The following is a 21,687-nucleotide window of genomic DNA, read 5'->3' as shown; positions in this document are numbered from 1 at the left end:
TTTTTTTTTTTTTTTTTTTTTTTTACAAGCATGGCTTTTTATTTATTTATTTTTGGGTGTGTTGGGTCTTCGTTTCTGTGCGAGGGTTTTCTCTAGTTGTGGCGAGCAGGGGCCACTCTTCATCGCGGTGCGCAGGCCTCTCACTGTCACAGCTTCTCTTGTTGCGGAGCACAGGCTCCAGACGCGCAGGCTCAGTAGTTGTGGCTCACGGGTCTAGTTGCTCCGCGGCATGTGGGATCTTCCCGGACCAGGGCTCGAACCCGTGTCCCCTGCATTGGCAGGCGGACTCTCAACCGCTGCGCCACCAGGGAAGCCCCACCATACTGCTCTTGATTAAAGCTACCGTCACTTTTCTTCTGGATTAGTGCAATAGTTTCCAAATGACCTCCCTACAGCTGAATTTCAACAGGTTAGTCAAAGTGATCCTGTTACAGAATAAGTCAGCTCTTATCAGCCTGCTGCTGGAACCCCTGCAATGCTTCCCATCCTGCTCTGAACGAAAGCTCCAGTCCTACAGCATCCTCTGCGTCCTGCCTGTCTGGCCCCTCCCTTACCTATTTAGCCATATCTCTCACTTTTCTCCCAACGCTACTCTTCCCCAGCCTCTCCAGCCTTTCCTGGTGGCCTTTGCATTTGCTGCTCCTCTATCTGGAACATTCTACCCTCGCTCACGTCAGGGCTCATAGGTCACCTCCTCACTATTCTATTTAAAATTGCAAACATCCCCACCCCCAACCCTGCACTCACATTTGCTCTTCTCTGCTTTGTTTTTCTCCATAGTAATTCTTTGCATATGACAAGCTACTTATGTTACTTAATTATTGCTTTGATTCTCTTCCCCCACCAGAATGAAAAAAGCTCCAAGATGGTAAGAAGTTTTGTCTTTTTTGTTCACTACTTTATTCCCAGAAACTACATCAGTGTTTCTTGCATAGTAGGCACTCAAGATTTATTAAGTAAATAATGAATGCATGGACTGTTAGAACACACACACACTCACCGCAATGATAAACAATAACTTTTGAAGGGACAGTCCAATTTTATGTAAGAAAAGGAAAATCGTTCACTAATGTTACCTAATTTGTATAACCTTCCCATCTGAGCACAGATATGCCATTTAACACTGGTTTAGAGAGGAAGCTTCAGTTCCCCTTAACTGGTTCCATTCAATGTCCTGGATCCTGCAGATACATAGAAAACAAGACCCATTATAATATCCATCCAGCCGAAAGTTTATCCTCTCCCACCTTCATGTGCAGAAAAACCTGGTGAAAGTCTACAGTTAAACTTCTCATTTACTTTGGACACATCAAATTCTGTAGCAGAACGTTCTCGCCAGTGCTCCCCAAACTCTTCATCAGCTAAAGGGCTGTAAGAATTTATTTTTAAGTTGTCCAGAGAAAGCATTCCAGGTGTTAGGATGGAAGGAGGGTTCTTCTAGATGTGTGTCATTTGGCCACAGCTCTGTTTATGTCATGTATTTGAAATGTTAAGAGGCCTCGAGAGCTCACCTGCTGCAACCGGAGCAGGTGAATTACATGTCCTGAGGCCTGTGTGGCTTGGTGTAATTATACCAAGTTTGGTGTCAAGTTCCTCAATCTCTCGAAGCCTCTGTTTGCTCATCTACAAGGTTGAAATGGTAATACTATCTCAGTCCCTGCCAGGATTGGAGACGGTTCTTCGCCTAGACTGAGCCTCACTTTATTTCTTTTAGTGCAGAGAGTAGGAAATTGCAGGACTCCAGGAGCCAAAGCCAAGGAAGTCTTCTTTCCCTTTATTTCCCATCCGAGAAAACGCTATGGAAATTCAGATATTACCCTCCCTGCTCCCATCTCTCTGCCAAAGTTGGACTACTTTGCCGTCTGGCAGTCCCAAGCCTCGAAACTGGAACAGTTTCCTTGGTCAGAGAGAAAGACCCAGAGGAGTTTGCCTGCAACCCTCATACGACTTTGACACGATCTGGCAACTGCTTTGAAGGCAGGGGATGTTCTGGCCCTTTAATAGATTCCCAAGAGGAAATGCTGGACCAATGGAGACAGCCAGTCATATCTCTCTCCCATCGTTTGGGATATATTTATTTTTTGTTGTTTTGTTCTTTAATAGAGACATGGCAATCAAACTAGCATACTTTTAAACACAGAGAATTTTCCCAGGAAATTTGCAAACACTGCATGTTTTCTTTCTTACTACATATGGTCTATCTTCTGGGAAAGGACACAAGGATCTTTATAAGAAAAGCAACAATCGCCACAGCCTATTAACTCTGCATTCTAGGAAAAAGAAAAAAGTAGAAAAGAAAAAGAAATTACATGGTGAGTATGTGTGGTGGGGATGCTTAAAGCTCATGAAGAGGTTTCTACCACAGGAGCTAAATAATAATCACGTGTTTCACAGGATCACTATAAGGGTTTAGTGATAGCAGTGTATGAATTCATAGCACAGTGCGTAAGCCCTTTGTGCTTAATAGGTGGTAGTGACCTTCTGCCCCTTTTCCGTATATTCATATCAGAATGATGTCTAGTGAAGTTGAATACTTCACCAGCTCTCTAACATCTCTCACTGTCCCTAAAAAATGGGGAAAAACATGATGATGCCCTTTATTTAAAAAGCAAGCAAGAGTGGGGGTGAGGCAAGGGCTGTGGAAACAGGATTTGTTTTCTCTGTGGACTGGTTCCAATGCATGCACATGGTGTCACGTGGACAAGTTAGAAATGTAACTGGTGGAAATAGAGCTATTAAGACATTTTTGCAACTATAGAAATGATTAAATGATTCTTTACTGATAGAGGAGCAATTAAATGAATTATGATACATCCCTACTTTAGAATACCGAACAGATGTTACCAAGAATGAGACAGAGCTTGATGTAGAAACTTGATCCTACTTAACACATATATGTATGACATATGTGTGATATGTTTGATATACATATATGGTTACACGTATACATAATATACACACACGGTATATGTACGCCTATATGTTTGTGGGATAAGTGTGTTTACCTGAAAGGCCACAATTCAAGCAGTTAACTATAAAATATTTGATGAAAAATATTTGATGAAAATATATAAAATATTTGATGAAAGGAGAAAAGTGGATATTCACTTTTTATGCTGTGCATGTGGCAGAAACATGTAATTCTCATTGACTCTTATTGGCTAGCCATATGCTTCTGCAGTTTTCCATTTTCCCATGCATTTCGGTGGAATTGTGTGACTGGTTCCTGCCCACGAAACGTGAGCAAAAGAGACATACATCACTTTCTGTCTGGGATACGTAAGGTGTGAGTCCTCCAAGCAATTTTCCTGCCACAAAATGGAAGCAGCCTGGATCACTAAGTCCCCACAGAGGACGGTTTGCCGGGTACTTAACTTGAACTAGAGATGCAGTGTGAGAGTGTGAGTGTGTGTACTGGGGGCAGGGGCTGATTGTGTAAAGCCACTGAGATTTAGGAGTTAATTAACGTAACATATTAGTTATCCATTGGACATAACCAATCTCCCCCACCCCTCCAAGCTTGGCAGCTAGAAGCAACAAATATTTATAAGCTCACTGGTCAGGAACTCAGGAGTAGTCCTCACTGAGGATCTCTCATGAGGCTGCAATCAAAGTGTTGGCCAAGGTGTAGACATCTCAAGGCTCTACTGGGGCAGGAGAATCTTCTTCCAAGCCCACTCATGTGGCTGTTGGCAAGTCTTAGCTCTGCGATGGCGGTTGGCCAGGGACATAAGTGGCCTCTCTATAGGGTTGCTTAAGGCAAGGCAACTTGCTTCCCTAGAGTGAGAGATTTAAGAGAGAGAGAGAGAGTGCACGATCCCAAGATGGAAATCACAGTCTTTTTATAACCTAATCTCCAAAGTTGTATCGCATTACTTATGCTTGTTCTATTTGTTTGAAGTGAGTCACTAAATCTAGCCCACACGCGGGAGGATGAGAATTTCAAGACTGTGACTACAGGCGGTGGCTCACTGGGGCCATCTCGGAGGCTGACGACCGCACACAGCATAGCCCAGTCTGCCCTGAACTATGCAGTATTCTCCTCCACCGCATGACATTTTTTTAAAGCATGAGTTACTTTTATAATATAAAAACCAAACATTAAAACCTTCTTCTATACCATGTTTAAAAAAAAAAAAAAAAGCTACCCAGCTAGAATCTCAGTTCCTTTCCCTTTAAAAAAGTATAGTCACCTAGTGCGAGAGCCAGATGGTAAGATTATCCACTTTGCAGCTCCTCAAAGTAGCTCATTACTCTCCAGTTCTTAAACACGCATCTTGGAAGTGACTCATTTTATCCCTGCTTCATTTGTACTTTTGTCACACTCAAGACATCTCCTCTGCTACCATCTAAACTATCGGGAAGTCTCCTGAGCATTTTCTCCAGAACAAAAACTTTCCATTTCCTAAGTGTTAATTGTATAATGCAGCAGCCACTGAAGTGAAAAAACGAAGTGAACCAGATAGTAGTTCCCTTCTAAAGTCAGATCCCCAAAGCTTACACCAAGCTTTGGAGTTGCTGCCCTTCGGTAATTAGCTTCAGATCTGCCCAGGGCTGCTACTGTATAGACACCTCACTGTTTACCCTCATCTGTACCACAGCTCTTCAAAATTCTAAGATAATAAGGCAACAGGGAGATTAAGCCAAACTAGAAGCTGTCAGCTCACCAAGCCAGTAGGATTTGGGTCAATCTTACAGGATTATCACTCATCTCAGGTAACTGTCGTTCTTGATGAAACAGGAAAGGAAGAAAGGAAGAAAGTGAGTATAATTACATAGTGAATGCCTTTAAATGAAAGGTAAGGATAAAAACTTCAAGAGTTTTCCTCCATATTTGGAAAGAGAGGACTAATAGGTCAAAGTCCAGAGACATCTTTGGTGAGGGAAAATTCTGAGGTTAAAATAAGGTGATATAGGAGACAGGATCTAGGAAATAAGATCAAATAGAATAGGAGGTCTTGGGGAGATAAGATTGGACCTTGATAGGGTCGTAGATTTCAACCTTCTAAGTAGTAGTCATCAAATCCCATCCATGCCATTTTGAGAGTGGACTTGCTTTGACCCTTGTACTCTTTTTAAGAACTGGGTAGGATTCAAGTGAATCTATCAGCATGGTAAAGTTGGCAAGTGAGGATAAATCATTTTTAATAGTTGCAGTTTGTAAAATAATGGGTCCTGTGGGAAGAGAGCGAGAAGTTTTTACCACAGCTGGGTAGTCCCTATAATTTCCTCGATTTTCCTCTAAAAATCCCACATCAGCAATGTAATTGTCTGCCTCACTGTCTCCCTTCCACCCCAGATGGAAGAGAGAGAGAGCGTTGAAGAGAATAATAATGTGACATTCAATAAAGTGTTCTCGGCAAAGCCCTGGGTCGGGCTGAGGAGTGGGGTGGAATCCAAGGGAGAAGGGAATACAGCACCACTTTGGGGCGCCATCCTGGATTTCAGGAGGCCAGAGCGCCTCAGCGGCGCTCCCCAGGGCTGGGAGAGGGCAGATTTACAGTGCAGGGCTGGGTCACCATCCTTCTTTCAGAGCATCTTGCCTCATGTTTATTTTACTTACTGGCTTTCACTCAGGTTTCATTCGAAAGAGCTTGGAGGTAAAAAAGGAAAAACATTTTTTAAAGAGAAATTGTCTGGTGGAAAATCCATCAAAGATAGACATAGGAAAGGGGAACATATCAAAACTAAAACCAGTAACAGGCTCGTATTCTGATAATGGCTCAGGATCTTCCAGGAGACATAAAAGCAGCTCACCTGGGCTTTCTGTATTTGCGTTGGTCCCTCAGGTCTTTGTACTCAGTTACGGTTTATTATGGTAAAAGGATACAAAGCAAATTCAACAGGGGGTGAAATCCAGAGGACCCTAGTGCTAACTTCCCAGAGTCTCTCCCAGTGGAGTCCCCTGGGACATACTTAATTCTTCCAGCAATCAGTTGTGACAACCCCTGCAAAGTGTCGTTGGTCAGGGAAGCTTGACGGAGTCGAGGGGCCTAGTGTCAGTCAGGTAGGCCTATAGTGCCTGTGGGACTAATTGCGGTCACTGAAGCTCCAGACCCCAGAAGGAAATTGTTTGTACAAAATATCTAGATGAGCTGGTACTGTGTGATTGAAAGCCCAGAGCATGCAAAACACTCTTATCAGTCAGCGCATTCCAAGAGCTCAATTCCCAGGAACCAGCCAAGGGCCAGGCATGGAGCAGATCCTTCTTGGGAATGTGCAAGTTTTGAGCAACTTGGTGCTGCTCAGTTAACACTTTCTGGCACACCGTCCTGTACAGCTTCCTCTGATAAAGACCGAAACGTAGTCACATTGGCCACACTTAGTGCAGGGGAGTCTGGGAAGGGTAATATTTACTCCAGGTGAATATACACCCAGCTAAGGAACAGGAATGCTACTCTTAAAAAGTTGGGAAGAGACTTGGAGGTGCCACATGGACCACTTGAGATGAGCTGGAAAAGTGGAAGTAAGAGACAGATCAAAGTCAGGGAAATACTACTACTTGACCAATGATAATAAAAATAATACCATATTTTATGTCAACCAAGATGCCATTAATTATGACACGTTATGATTTTTTTTTTTTTTCCGGACGCGCAGGCTCAGCGGCCATGGCTCACGGACCAGCCGCTACGCGGCATGTGGGATCTTCCCCAACCGGGGCACGAACCCGTGTCCCCTGCATTGGCAGGCAGACTCTCAACCACTGCGCCACCAGGGAAGCCCACGTTATGATTTTAATACTGCTAAGAAAAGGGAGAAATGCTGCCAATTAAATAATGACATAATGCTTTCACTTTACCTATTTATCGAAAAGCATGAATCCCATAAACATAGCTCAGTGAATTTTCATGATGTGAACACACCCATGTAAACAATACTCTGACCAAGAGCTAGAATATTGCCAGATCCCTGGAAGACCCTTAGGCCTGTTCTCAGTGATTACCTCCCTCCAAAGGTAACCATTATCCTGGCTTCTAACAACATGGATAATTTTTAGTTAATTTTGAATTTTATACACATGGAATTGTACTTTATGTGCTCTTTTGAGTCTAACTTTGTTTGCTCTACGTTATGTTGACAACATTCACCCATGTTATTGTACGTAGTTGTAATATGGTCATTCTCATTGCTGTACGGTACTCCATGCATGAATAGACCACATTATAATTATCCATTGCATTATGAATGGGTATTCAGGCTATTTACAGTTTGGGGATACTACAAATAGTGCTGCTGTAAACATTCTTATATGCTTTATCTGATGGACATTTAGATGCATTTCTGTTGGGTACATAGAGTACCTAGAAGAAGAACCATGAAGTCAGAGTAGATAGGTAGCAGATATTGCCAAAACAGGTTCCAAAACTGTTGCCCAACTTACAGCCCCACCAGCAGTGTGGAAGGATTCCAGCTGCTCCACAACCTCACAATATGATATTGTCTTTTTTTTTTTTTAACCATTCTGGTGGGGATGTAGTGTTATTGATCATGGTTTTAATTGCATTTTCCTGATGACTAATAAAGTTAAGTCTTTTTCGTATGTTTCTTGACCATATCTGAGATATGGCCATGCTTTTGTCCATTCTTCCATTAGAATATCTGTTTTATTATTGATTTGTAGTTCTTTTATTATACAAAATACAGCCCTTTGCCAGATACTCATAGGGTAAATATTTTCTCCCACCTTATAACTTGCTTTGTCATTCTTTTAATGCTTTGTCTTGCTGAAGAAAAGTTCTTAACGTTAATGTAGTCCAATGTATTTATATTTTTCTTTAGAACTAGAGCCTTTGAGGTCCTGCTTAATAAGTATTTCCCCAACCCAAGCTCATGAAGATGGTCTCCTGTGATATCTTTCAGCAGTTGCATTGTTTTATCTCTCACACAGATGCCACAAGGCATCTGAGGTTGATTTGGTTGATAGACAGAGGAATGTGGACATCCCAGTGACCAATGCTCACATCCAATTGATTCAGAGCATTTTTTTAAAAGACCATCACTTTCCCACTGTACTGCAATGTCACCTTGTCATAATCATCATTTAAAAATTGTTTTGTTATTGAAAGAGCTCTTCTAGAATTATGTTTGATAAAACCTATTACATATCACTGTTTTGCATTTAAACAACATGCAAAAGGAAAACAAAAGCAAAATAAATAGATTAAAATATTCCTAGAACTTTCACTCATTCAGACTATGACTATTTGACTTTTCAACTTTTCAACTCAGCCGTTGATGACTGTTCTTCCAGAAAACGTGGTCCTCTGCCATCAAGAACGCTGGCAATGCAGCAAAAGGATGCTCCATTGTTGCCCCAGGATTTTCTGCACACTTTTATTTCAATGTGCAGAAAATGACATTAAACCATGTTAGCCAAAGCCACGGTGATTTTAAGATACATCCTGATTTCAGAATTGTTAAAATGTGAAAACATGGGTGGCTTAAAAATCAAAGAAGTATAGTTTTTGTCTCGGGTCAGGCTACCAGAAACCTAAAACAGACATTCAAGTGCATGTGAGGAAGTACTTTATGGAGGAAGTGCTTTTTAGGGAGAAAAAATATCCCATAAGGAAGGGAGGGAAGCAGGATGGGAAAGGGAATGAGCTAAGCAAGAACGTGATCTCGAGAGATCACACGGTCTGCTGCATGCTGGGAAGTGAAGGAGGGCAAAGGGGGCAGGGACGGCCTGTAGCCTTTTGTAACCCATGTCAATCACTGGCTGCCAGCAGCAGAGAGCAGGGTGTGTTGCAATCTCCCCTTCGAGTTTCCTCTCTCTTGACAAGAGCAAGTCTTTAAAAAAGGGATTAATTGTGATCTTTCAGCATTAACACTGAAAACAGCTGGAGGATGGATACATGGTAAAAGGAGTATAGGCTGGGCACCAGTAGTGTTCACTACAGTCATAATACGTAAAATTAACTGAGCACTTACTATGTACATAACAGGCACTCTCCTCCTCGCCTTTTTTAAAAATAAATAAATTTATTTATTTATTTTTGGCTGCATTCCGTCTTTGTTGCTGCAGGCGGGCTTCCTCTAGTTGAGAGAATCTAGTTGCGGCGAGCAGGGGCTACTCTTCGTTGCAGTTGTGCAGGCTTCTCATTGCAGTGGCTTCTCTTGTTGCGGAGCACGGTTTCTAGGCGGGCAGGTTTCAGTACTTTGGGCACGCAGGCTCAGTAGTTGTGGTTTGCGGGCTTAGTTGCTCCGTGGCATGTGGGATCTTCCTGCACCAGGGATTGAACCCATGTCCCCTGCATTGGCAGGCGGACTCTTAACCACTGTGCCACCAGGCAAGTCCCACACTCTCCCCTTTTAACAAATGAGGTAACTGGAGTTCGGAGAGGCCAAAGGGGATGATAAATGCTCACCATTAAAGGTACGTGGTGAAGTACCAGGGTCACACAGGTAGTCAATGGCAGAGTTGAACACAGGCAGTTTGATTCCAAGGCCCTTGCTGTTCATTTCTATACTGTATTACTTCTAAATAAACTCAAACACGCAGATAATCAAGTGCATTATTTACATGGTGGAAAGGAGAAGCCCCTTGGGTACTCAAAACTGGCCAAATGAGCAAGGCAGAAAGATTAAATACGATTTTAAAATGCTGATTGTTTTTCCAAAGTCACAATTTTGTTTTGTTCTCAATCCTGTTTTCTTTAGATTTCCAGACAGATTCTCATCTCATCTTTGAAGCCAAGGGAGATTGATAAAAGTAATTAATACTTTACCAAGTACCTTTAATTGTAAGCATTTATCATCGCCTTGGGTTTAGCCCTCTTGGAGAGTTATGAGTTGTCCTCCAATGTTTTCCACGTAAAAGGAGCAGTTAAGGCTTTGTCTTGGGATCATGGAAGATCTTTGCAATTCACATGACTGATTTTCTTACTGTGGCAATGATTACTTTGGTTGTTTGTAATTTTAGTTTTCGTGAGTTCCCTTTGACATTCAAAACCATTTTCTTCCTACATTTCTTCAACAGCTTTAAATAACATTTCATAGGCACAGACAGAAGAAAGCTAAGAATCACCTTTGTGTTTATCTGATGGACTTGTCCTCAAAAGAAGCACACAAGTTGGGTCTTTACAAAACTGCTTAGTCTCATATTAAAACATTCATCTCATTTTTTGGCCTCAACCATTGCCGATTCTTCTTCCTTCTTTCCCGTCCCTCCCTACCCTCCATAACCTCATCTGGAAAAAGGAGGCAGCACTTTAAAGTGACAAGCCTCATGTAAACCAAGTCAACATATAAATCTGTAGCCTAAAATACAAACCAGTGACCAAAGAGGCTTGCATTAGCACCCCCAGATCAATTCCGGGATACCCCAGGCTTCTCTTACAATGAGCAATGCTAGCCCGAGATTATCAGGGCTCTCCAGGGATTGTACTAAATCCCAAGGTAGCTCTTCTGGTTACAGCTGGTAAAGATCCAGGCCCTTGTAACTAAGTTCATGCTTCACAGCTGAGCCAATTAAGCAATCTAAAACACCCAATGTTTCCCTGATAGCACATATCAGAGGAAAAAAAATGGTGCTAAATGTTGGCAGGAATGAGCACTGACAGTTGTCTGCGGGCAGAGTTTCATAAAAGCCAAGGCACTCTAAGGACAAAACTGATCTCCATCTTGAACATTCTGTTTGGCCTTCAAATTGCAGGTAAGACATCTAGAGAAATGTAACAACCCACATTTGTGCCTCAGTGCCTGCCGTCCAGCATTTTTCACCATGCTTAGAAAGAGTCAGGGTCGGGGCAGGAGGGGTTGTTGTCTGCAGGACAGCTCAAGGTAATGATCAGAGGAGATAAGGCTGATCTCCAGTATCTGCTCACTTCCTCTTTTTAAGTGATTCTTTTCTTTATGCAGCCAGTGCCTCTAATTCTCAAGGGTCACCTGGTACTCTGGACCTCAGAAAAGAAAGGGGGAAACCCTTTCTTTTGTGTGACAGTTCAAAGAGATTTGAGCAGAAGTTAATGCCTCAATATAAAGAAATAGAATCCCTGATGGTGGTTTGGGGAGCAACAATGGCTGAACTTTTGGAGAGTAGAGGGGCCTTCAGGGTTCACACTTATGATGCCATACGGTCAACACCCGTCACAAGAAAAACTCTGCTGATCTAGAAATTAATGGAGGTGAAGACTTTTAAGGAGTCTGAAATCCTCATCTCCTACTCATACTTCTGTGTTTTTCCAGCTGCTGCCGCTGTGTTTCTTAATCTTGGCGTGAAAGAAGGTAGCTGAAGGTTGGATTCCCTAGTTGATGAATGTAGACCCGAAAGAGTACGAGGATTTGCTTCCGGGTGTAAGGAAATGGAGCAGTGCTGAATTTTTTCACGGAGATTCAAATGAATCTAAGTGTCTTTGTTTTGTAAGCTAATAAACGAATCCCCTTAATCCTGGAATAAATGATTCCAATATTTATAGAGCACTTAACAAAATGCCTTTTCAAATATTTTCTCATTTATCTTTCCATAACTCCGTGAAATAGAATGACCTGTGTGTCACCATCCCCACATAGAGATTAACTGACAGGCCCACACCTATGTAAGAGTTAGTGGATGAGTCAGGGTACAGCTCAGTCTTCTGGCTTCAAGCCTGCAGTCCTTCCGCCAAATCTCTCTGATTTGTAGGGTAACATAAGGACTCAATATTTGTGCTTCTAGCTGTGATTCTGAGATTTGAGCACATACTGAAATCTGTGACAACAGTTACTTCATCTTCTGTTTTTATGAGCTTGGTTTTAGAGATTGGTTTGTCGACCAGTCTATTCAACTAATTTCATGGGTCTCCACAATTTTTCTTCCTAGAGCTATTGGTTTTTGCCTCAGTTGGCTCAATTGATTCCCCCTGTCTTCTGTTGAAACACACAGATGAATGATCTCTTCCACCTGGGAAAGCAGTAAGGGGAGACGTTGAAATGACACAGATGAGATAGAGCAAGGGGAAAACAAGACAAAAAATCTTTTTTTATTACCTACAACTCAAAGGAGACTGCTTTTATGATAAAACTACTCTGAATAGCTTCTTTAAAATCCTAGTGAACAACAGTGAGAGATTATTTTAGTGAAAGGGCCATTTTGAAGAATTCAAGAGCAGACATGAAAAGCAGAGTCAAATCCAAGGAAAAATATGGTTGTTATGGGCAGTAAGCTGGATAAGCCATCCTCTCCTTCCTGGAAATCCTGACTTAGCTAATGGTTAGTATAGAAAACAAGCGTATTCTGTGCTTCATCAGTAGAATGGGTGCTTCACAAACAGAAAAGAGAAACATCCCCACCCTCAGAGACAATGAACCAGAAAGTAATGAATAATTCAATCTGATAGTGTGTTACTGCTGTGGAAGAAGAAAAAGCAGAGCAAGACATGAGGAATCAGGAGTGCTAGTATTTACGGCTTGCAATTTTAAACAGGGTGATGGGGTAGGCCTCAGTAGGGGAGTGATACTTAAGCGAAGACTTGAAGGTGTGATGGTTAGCCAGGAAAAGCCAGTGCAAAGGCCCTGAGGCAGGTTTGAAGAAGAGCAAGGAGGCCAGTGTGGCTGGAACAGAGAGAGCAGGGGGAGGTGGAACAGCAGGTGAGGTTCAAGAGGAAATGAAACCTGCCTTTGCCGGGCCTCAGAAGCCATTGCAAGGATTTGGGCTCTCACTCGGTGAGACCCACGCCTACATGTTTCTGAGGAGACAAGAGGCGCAATTGCCCCGGATCACTCTAGTGGCTGTGGTAAGAATACCAGGGAAAAAGGGGAGAAAGGATGAAACTGGTTTGGAGAACACTTAATGAATTCTTAATGTTTTCTTTTGTAGTCTAGATATTGCTGATACAACAAGTTATTATTACTCCCTTTTACAAATTTTTCAAAAATGGTCTAACATCTGCCTTAGAATGTGGAGATATTTGGAATCCACTGTTCTCAGCTTTGAGACTTCAGACAAAACCCAAGACAGGAAAAGTCCCATTTTAACCCCCTGGTCCACTCACCTTATGTTGCTGGAAGGGCTTCCCCTCCGGGGCCTAGCTATCCCAAGGGGCATTGCCCCTAATGTGTGCCAGCTGCAGGGGTTACCAGGTGATTTCAGAGTCAGCAAATCTCACTCTACGCAGGCCATAATCACCAAGGCCCTAATTGCATCTCACTTGTTGCCTATTGGATACCAGGAGCTGTGCTAAGGATATTTAAACACCTCACTCACCAAAAAAATCCCAAAAAAACCCCCTGATCTTTAAGAGACCATGGTCTAGTAGGAAAAAAGCAGACCTGTAAGTAATAACTCCTGTAGCAGGGAAAATGATGGGTCTGTCAAGCAGTGGATGAACCAAGTGCTACGGGAACAGAAGGTGGGGTGTTTCACTCCGCCTAGCTGACAGAAGAGGACTCCTCAGAAGAGGCAGCATTTGAGCTCTGCCTTGGACGTTCCACTGGGTTTAGACAAGTGGATGTGGGGAAACATATTCCAAGAAAAGGAAACAGTTTGACCTGAAGCATGATAGCTGGCCATTGGAGAGCATGTTCAAGGGGAGGGGTCTCATGGGGCTGCCTTGTTATCAAGACAAGGGCTGAGATGTGATGAAAGGTAAGGGGTCACAGGATGGGGGGTGGGACTGGGAAGTGTGCTGGGTGAAGGTCGCTAGGGGCATGGATGCGATGCCAGCAGTGGGGAACCAGCAGCAATATTTAGGCCGGGGAGTGATAGAATCGTATCTCAGATTTTAGGAAACGATCTGGAAAGTGAATAGGAAAGGGCAAAGAATCCCAGAATGGCATCGTTTAAGATAAGCGATAACAGGAGACCATGCTGGGGCGGTGACCCAAGACGGGGAAAGGAGGGGACAGAGTCAAGGGACATTTTGCAGGTAGAATATAAAAAAGCTCAAGTATGATCATCATGTAAATGACAGAGAAAAGAAGAGATAAAAATATGCAACAAAGTTGCAGTGACACCACTAACAAGCTAATAAACACTAGGGAGGGAAGTCAAGGTTGATGATCATGGTTTTCTGCCTATTAATACTATTTTCTTCTCTTAACAAATGCTTATTACTGTGCAGTGTTTCTGTACCACAAACATATCGTGCTACCAGACCTTGAATATAAGAAACCAGATCAGTAGGCAAGCAGAAAGAAAAGGCAAAACTGGGAAGGTGTAGGCAGGTCAGAGGCCACATTCCCAGAAATCGGTTACGCTCTCAAGCACTTCTAGAGATGTCCTAGGCAAGCAAGGCGGGAGTCCAGAGTCTGTAAGACCCAGCTGAGCACGTGGAAATGTTGCTCTGGGATCTCAGGACAATGGCCCTGTGCCCCTGTTTTGTTCCATGCTGCCCACGGAGGATGGAGAGCCCTGGTCAGTGGGTGTTTGTGGCAGCAGAAAGGTCGGAGCCTGGGATGGTCTCTACCATTGCCTGCGGGCTATCCCTGCTCCTAAGAAAGATACTTTCTACCAGACTTGCTCTTCCACATAAATCATATTTTGTCATGCAGTGACAAAAATATTCCATTTTGAATATTTTAAAACATATCAGCACATGCGGAAAATACAATACTGCGTTTTAATTACAGGGCAGCAACTTCCCCTGATAATGGGCCCTAGAGAACACAGGGAAGAAAGCATTCAGGCCGTGGAATTCCCTTACTGCCCCTCTTTGTTTTTTCTTGTCTTTGGAGAGAGAGGTGGAGGAGACAGAGAGAGGAAGAAGCGTTTCAGGGAGAGAAAGATGTGGGCAGATTAAAAGGAGGGTGGGAAGGCCAATGGGGAAAGAGCCAGGAAGAAGCTGAGGCCAATTAAAATGCCTCAGAGCAAATTCTGCATGAAAATTAGGAAGGAAGGAAGGAAGGAAGAAGGAAGGAAGGGAGGGAGGGAGGGAAGGAAGTAAAGGAGGAAGAAATAACATAACATATAACATAACAAGATGAGAAGTAGGGGTGTGGACCAAGCTCAAAACCGAACTGCAATTATATGTTTCCGTTCCACATGAGGCTGACCTCTAGGTCTACCTAGAGCGAGTGACAGAGGTAGAAACTGCATTTCATTTTGAACGAACTGTGCCTGGAATTAGGCAAGACAGATGTTGCCTTATTTATTGCCTGATTTTAGCAATTTCAAGCCAGAATTTCCACTGCACATCTGCCTCTTTTCTCCATTAGTTTAGAAGCATCAGCTTGCTCTTCTGCCACCTCGTCCTCTCCTCCTGTTTCCCCGAGCCCTTCTCTCAGCCTTCAGGCTGATTCCTGTGTCCCGGGTGCAGTCCATTTCTGGACCATTTGTGTGGCAGAAAGAGCAGCAGACACGTCAAGATCACGGTCCTTGTTTACTCTCTGTCTTTCCATCATCGCCAGTAGCTTGAGATGCCAGCTTTGTGTTTTGGACATAGAACAACTGGCAGATGCGGTTATGCCTGTATGACTTTCTCACCGAGGTTCCAGAAGGTTGAGACTCTGGGGTTCTTACAGATCTGTGGACAACTCCCAGGAGGCTATGCTGGGAGCGGGTAGTTTCTCTGCAGCCGGAATGCCCGCTGGTACAAGACTTGTTAAGTTGTGGCCACTTCCTTCATTTGTCTTGGCCTGATCTCCTCTCCTGTAAGAGAGGAGATAATGGCGCCAAGGCTCTTTTTAGGATCAGATGGGGTAGAGTATGAGGAAGTGCTGTGTAAACTATAAATGCTCAACCAGGGATTTTTCATTTGTGTTTCAGGAAAGCGTGGGATTCCTCAGGAGAGCCTCAGCGGATGAGGAGAAATGACCGGTCTGCCTTCCTAGCAGCCCACCCCCAGCTCAACCAGAGAAGGTTAGCTTCTGTTAGAGTTTTGCATACAATTTAATTCACAAAAAAGCATTCAGTAACCTTAAAAACTGGAAAACTGTTCCACTCCACAAATTATTTCTTTACTCCTACTTTTTCCAGCAGTCTATCCTTGGTTAAGACAAAGCCTTCCCTCACTCCTGCCCTGGCTTTTTTTTTTTTTTTTTAAACATCTTTATTGGAGTATAATTGCTTTACAATGTTGTGTTAGTTTCTGCTTTATAACAAAGTGAATCAGCTATACGTATACATATATCCCCATACCTCCTCCCGCTTGCGTTTCCCTCTCACCCTCCCTATCCCACCCCTCTAGGTGGACACCCTGTGCTATGCGGCTGCTTCCTACTAGCTATCTGTTTTACATTTGGTTGTATATATAAGTCCATGCCACTCTCTCACTTCATCTCAGCTTACCCTTCCCCCTCCCCATGTCCTCAAGTCCATTCTCTACACCTGCATCTCTATTCCTGTCCTGACCCTAGGTTCTTCAGAACCTTTTTTTTTTTTTTTTTGAGATTCCATATATATGTGTTAGCATACGGTATTTTTCTCTTTCTGACTTACTTCACTCTGTATGACAGACTCTAGGTCCATCCACCTCACTACAAATAACTCAATTTTGTTTCTTTTTATGGCTGAGTAATATTCCATTGTATATATGTGCCACATCTTCTTTATCCATTCATCTGTCGGTGGACACTTAGGTTGCTTCCATGTCCTGGCAATTGTAAAATAGAGCTGCAATGAACATTGTGGTACATGACTCTTTTTGAATTTTGGTTTTCTCAGGGTATACGCCCAGTAGTGGGATTGCTGGGTTGTATGGTAGTTCTATTTGTAGTTTTTTAAGGAACCTCCATACTGTTCTCCATAGTGGCTGTATCAATTCACATTCCCACCAGCAGTGCAAGAGGGTTCCCTTTTCTCCACACCCTCTCCAGCATTTATTGTTTGTAGATTTTTTGATGATGGCCAATCTGACCAGTGTGAAGTGATACCTCATTGCAGTTTTGATTTGCATTTCTCTAACGATTAGTGACGCTGAGCATTCTTTCATGTGTTTGTTGGCAATCTGTATGTCTTCTTTGGAGAAATGTCCGTTTAGGTCTTCTGCCCATTTTTGGATTGGGTTGTTTGTTTTTTTGATATTGAGCTGCATGAGTTGCTTGTAAATTTTGGAGATTAATCCTTTGCCAGTTGCTTCATTTGCAAATATTTTCTCCCATTCTGAGGGTTGTCTTTTCATCTTGTTTATGGTTTCCTTTGCTGTGCAAAAGCTTTGAAGTTTCATTAGGTCCCATTTGTTTATTTTTGTTTTTATTTCCATTTCTCTAGGAGGTGGGTCAAAAAGGATCTTGCTGTGATTTATGTCATAGAGTGTTCTGCCTATGTTTTCCTCTAAGAGTTTGATGGTGTCTGGCCTTACATTTAGGTCTTTAATCCATTTTGAGTTTATTTCTGTGTATGGTGTTAGGAAGTGTTCTAATTTCATTCTTTTACATGTAGCTGTCCAGTTTTCCCAGCACCACTTATTGAAGAGGCTGTCTTTTCTCCATTGTATCTTCTTGCCTCCTTTATCAAAGATAAGTTCACCATATGTGCGTGGGTTTATCTCTGAGCTTTCTATCCTGTTCCATTGATCTATTTTTCTGTTTTTGTGCCAGTACCATAATGCCTAGATTACTGTAGCTTTGTAGTATAGTCTGAAGTCAGGGAGCCTGATTCCTCCAGCTCTGTTTTTCTTTCTCAAGATTGCTTTTGTTATTCAGGGTCTTTTGTGTGTCCACACAAATTGTGAAATTTTTTGTTCCTGTTCTGTGAAAAATGTCATTGGTAGTTTGATTTGTTGCCAGGTATTTTTTGATTTCCTCTTTGATTTCTTCAGTGATCTCTTGGTTATTAAGTAGTGTATTGTTTAGCCTCCATGTGTTTGTATTCTTTACAGATTTTTTCCTGTAATTGATATCTAGTCTCATAGCGTTGTGGTCGGAAAAGATACTTGACATGATTTCAATTTTCTTAAATTTACCAAGGCTTGGTTTGTGACCCAAGATATGATCTAACCTGGAGAATGTTCCATGAGCACTTGAGAAGAAAGTGTATTCTGTTGTTTTTGGATGGAATGTCCTATAAGTATCAATTAAGTCCATCTTGTTTAATGTATAATTTAAAGCTTGTGTTTCCTTATTTATTTTCATTTTGGATGAGCTGTCCATTGGTGAAAGTGGGGTGTTAAAGTCCCCTACTATGATTGTGTTACTGTCGATTTCCCCTTTTACAGCTGCAGCATTTGCCTTGTGTATTGATGTGCTCCTATGTTGGGTGCATAAATATTTACAATTGTTTTATCTTCTTCTTGGATTGATCCCTTGATCTGCCCTGGTTTTTGAAAGGAGGATAATAGTCCTTCCTTAACTCCAGCCACGATCCATCACTGCTATCGATCTCCCTTTCTACTGTGTGACCTTCGGAGAGGGTGGAATACAAGGGTCCCCACCCCATGTGAAGGACCCTTCGGTGTTCTAGAATGTTCATCCGGTTGCCCTTCAGGTCTCTCTCCTCTCAGCAACATCGCCCACTTCCTTTCTTATCCCATCGAGGTGTTTCATTGGAGCCCTTACACTGCAGCTCCTGCCCGCCCACCTGCTCCCTCCTTGAGTGAGCAAGCCGGCCAGAGAGGGGTTACAAGGCTGTGTCCACACAGAAATGCCACAGAGTGAACTTCAGAAGGGCCTGAGAGCCAAACACAGGAGGGGTTGGGGAGGAACCCATAAGGAGGGTGAGGACAGAAAGAGTAAGAGGCTTGAGAGGGTTGGAGAATGGAGGCGGGGGGATGGGGTTGGGGTGGGAAGGCACCCCTCCTGAAGCAGGGAACCCCCCCTCCGCTGGCCATCCTCTCTTGATGACCACCTCCCCTGACGGGACACTACCCCGGGACTGTGCAGTCAAACAAGCCAGCCGTCTCCTCTGCCACATGCCCCCCCGCCCCGGCCTCCCTTCCCTGGGCAAGGCCCTGCATGAATTTATAGTTTGATGCTTGGCCTCCCTCACCTTCCCTTTCTAATCCCTCCCCCACAGCCTCCCCTGTCCAGATTCATTCATGATGAGGTGTTAAGTGGCTTAATGAGTTGCCCCTCTTGAGAAAATTTGTACTTTTAAAGAGGCAGCTCCAGCTCGGCTAAGCAAACATGCAACACAAGGGATGCAACATGAAGACTTAGATGCCAGCATTAGGCCAGCAGGGGTGGTAACTGGCTGCTGAAAATCACAGCCCAGAGAATTCTGCCTTCTCTACCCAACACCTGTGACACCTGTACCTGACACCAGTTCTTTGGCTGACAACTCTTTCTGTATATTCGGTTACCCACCAAGCACCCCCCAGCCCGGCCCTCCTTCCTAAAAAAATGCCCTAGCCCTTCTTGGGGGTGGGGTGTGGGAGTGTAAGGCCCTCTTCCACAGCCTCCCATCTATCCCCTCTTTTCTATCTCTCCTAGTCATGCCAGGTTACGGCTAGAAAGCTGCAGCCTCTGAAAGCATGTAATGAAGTAAGACGAAAAATGGGATGGCTTGGTTGCTACATTGATGAGCGTGCCATTCTTCCAATACACAGAACTGCAGAAAGCATTTGAACATAGTACATGACCTTCCATCCATCCAGCCCCTAGGACAACAATATAACTTGCTTGGCCACCCGGATTCCCCTGAAAAATTTTAGAATTCTGGTCTATGGGCATATTTAGGGCCTGTATTCCTTGGAATAGAGAATTGTTATTTTCCATGAGAATTGCAAGCATCTTTATGTTTATTTTAAGCTGTCTATTCTCTACATTCGTAATTCTTTAAGTATTATTATGGCTTATCTGGGACTTAAGAACAAGAAAGAGGCTACTACTCTGAAGTAAATAATGTCATATGTAAAAAGCTCTAGCTGGGTAAAGAAATTGTAAAGCTAAAGAATTCAATTCAGTTTCCAACTCCCTCTGGGCTATGTAACCTTACAAACCCTTTGAGGCAAGTTTCGGAATTCCAGCAGGGTTGACTGGAATATTTTTTAAAACGTTGCTTGAATTATGTGGGGATGTGGTCCCCAGGATTCCACAGGAGATAGTCCAAGGTTATACTATCATTTTCCCACAAGCGAATGTCTTCTGGATTCAAGAAACAATCCACCTCTAAATGAATGAATGGTCTCAATCTATTGACGAATCCCAAGAAGTCATTTTTTCCCCACCCCAGTTTCTTAATAGAGCACCCATTGCTCGTTATCATCGGAGCTTAAAACTTAAGTTCATTTAATGTTTTCTGTACAGACTTGCTCCCAGATGCCTCTGATGACCTAAATGCTGTGGTCACAATCCACTGTTGTCAGTTATCTGGGAAGCTCCCAACACAGCAAACTGAGGACAAACACAGAATTCTTTCAGACAGTCATCTGGAAGGAGAGAGGAGGACCGTCCTGTCTCACAGGGTTGGCGCTGTCATTTGGCATCTGCACTGCAAGCCTAGCTAAGTCACGCTGCCTTGAAAGATGCCTAATGAAGTGGCCAGAAGTGAAACAAAAACAGTTCTGCCCTCCTGTGCCTTGGCTGTGGTTGTGAATACCTCTCTACAGGAGAAGAGCTAAAAATATTTTCAAAGTGATAGTAACTCCTTGCCCCTGAGCACAAACACATTGCTTACAATGTATAAGCTACCTTACTGTCATAACTCCTGCATTGCTGTTTATGCTGTTACGAGAACAAGGTATATTCTCATACATTATCGTATTCAGTCCTCATGATAAACCCACGAGGGCAGGTAGTTGACCCTTATTTTACAAAGTGGTTGTACAAGTTCATACAACTATTAAAGTAAAGTGGGGGTTGGAACAATGGATTCTCATCCTGATTCTTGGTTTTGTGCTACTTTTATTACTATGCATTGCTTCCTAGCCTGACTTTGCAGTAATCTCCTTAAAAATCCAGAGTCAGGGGATAGAACTGTTTACCCCACCACTGAGGATAGGGTTAACCAAAAGGGAGAAGAGAGTTGGCCAGATGTGTAAAAACCCTTAAGGGCTGGAGCGAGTTATATTTCTAGATGCTCAGAAGGACAATTTGCCTAAACGAGTGAGTGATTCACTGTCTGTTAGATTATGGGATTCAATACAGATTAGGTGCTGACAGAGAGCTGCAAACTTGGAAACTAATCAAAATAAAATTAATCGCTTAGGCTTTCATTTTAAGGCATACATTTTAGGATTCTGCAGGATTTCGTGGTTAAGGGTACTTTCTCTGGATGGCTCTTGGGATATAGATTGGACAAGTCACAATGGACTGGTCAGATTCAGAGGGGATAGGGATCCTATTATTTGCTTCTAATCCTATCTTTATGGTGTACAACATAAAACCGAACCTAGGAATTTCCACTAATTCTAACCTAGAAATTTTTACTGCCTGAGACTTTTACATTATTTCAGGCAACTGTATTTTTAACAGAAAAGGTTAAGGCAGTTCTTTTCTAATAAAGAAAAATCTTTGTAAAGTATAACATACATACAGAAAATTGCATATCATATGATAGGATATGATAGAATCCTATCATAATTATAGGAGTCGATTTTCACAACTGCACACTCTGTCACCAGCACACAAGTCAAGAACATTATCAACACTCAGATTTCCCCCTCATCTTTCCTTTAAATCAGCACTCTTCCTGCAAGGGTCACCTCTCTCCTAACTGCTAGATTTAGTCCTTCCCTCTGAAATAAACAAACTAAGCTACGGTTAAAATATTTCATTTTGAAACACTTCTCATCTGTGTGAAAGATTAGAAAACCTCAAATCATTACCAATTTACAGCAGATCGCTATGCTAACAACTAGTCGGTATAGTAAAAACACAGAAGACCTACTT

At 42.8% G+C, this 21,687-nt stretch overlaps 1 long non-coding RNA gene across 2 annotated transcripts in view; it reads right to left on the bottom strand.

Annotated features, from left to right (window-relative positions):
- The window catches only part of LOC113633425 (uncharacterized), an 81,291-nt gene that overhangs the window by 25,931 nt on the left and 33,673 nt on the right, over nt 1–21,687 (bottom strand). Inside the window, exon 7 of one of the 2 annotated variants that reach the window (XR_003438195.1) lies at nt 1,077–1,181. This is a non-coding gene — a long non-coding RNA (uncharacterized LOC113633425). Of the gene's footprint in view, nt 1–1,076; nt 1,182–11,934; nt 15,569–21,687 lie in introns of those variants that run through there. The other variant, XR_003438194.1, reaches the window with a different exon arrangement.

This window comes from Aethalodelphis obliquidens, unplaced genomic scaffold (assembly GCF_003676395.1).
Source record: "Aethalodelphis obliquidens isolate GAN/ISIS:26980383/991018 unplaced genomic scaffold, ASM367639v1 scaffold39, whole genome shotgun sequence".
NCBI classification, from domain to species: domain Eukaryota; kingdom Metazoa; phylum Chordata; class Mammalia; order Artiodactyla; family Delphinidae; genus Aethalodelphis; species Aethalodelphis obliquidens.
Note: the sequence above shows the minus strand (reverse complement) of the source record. Positions and strands in the feature narration are given on the sequence as shown.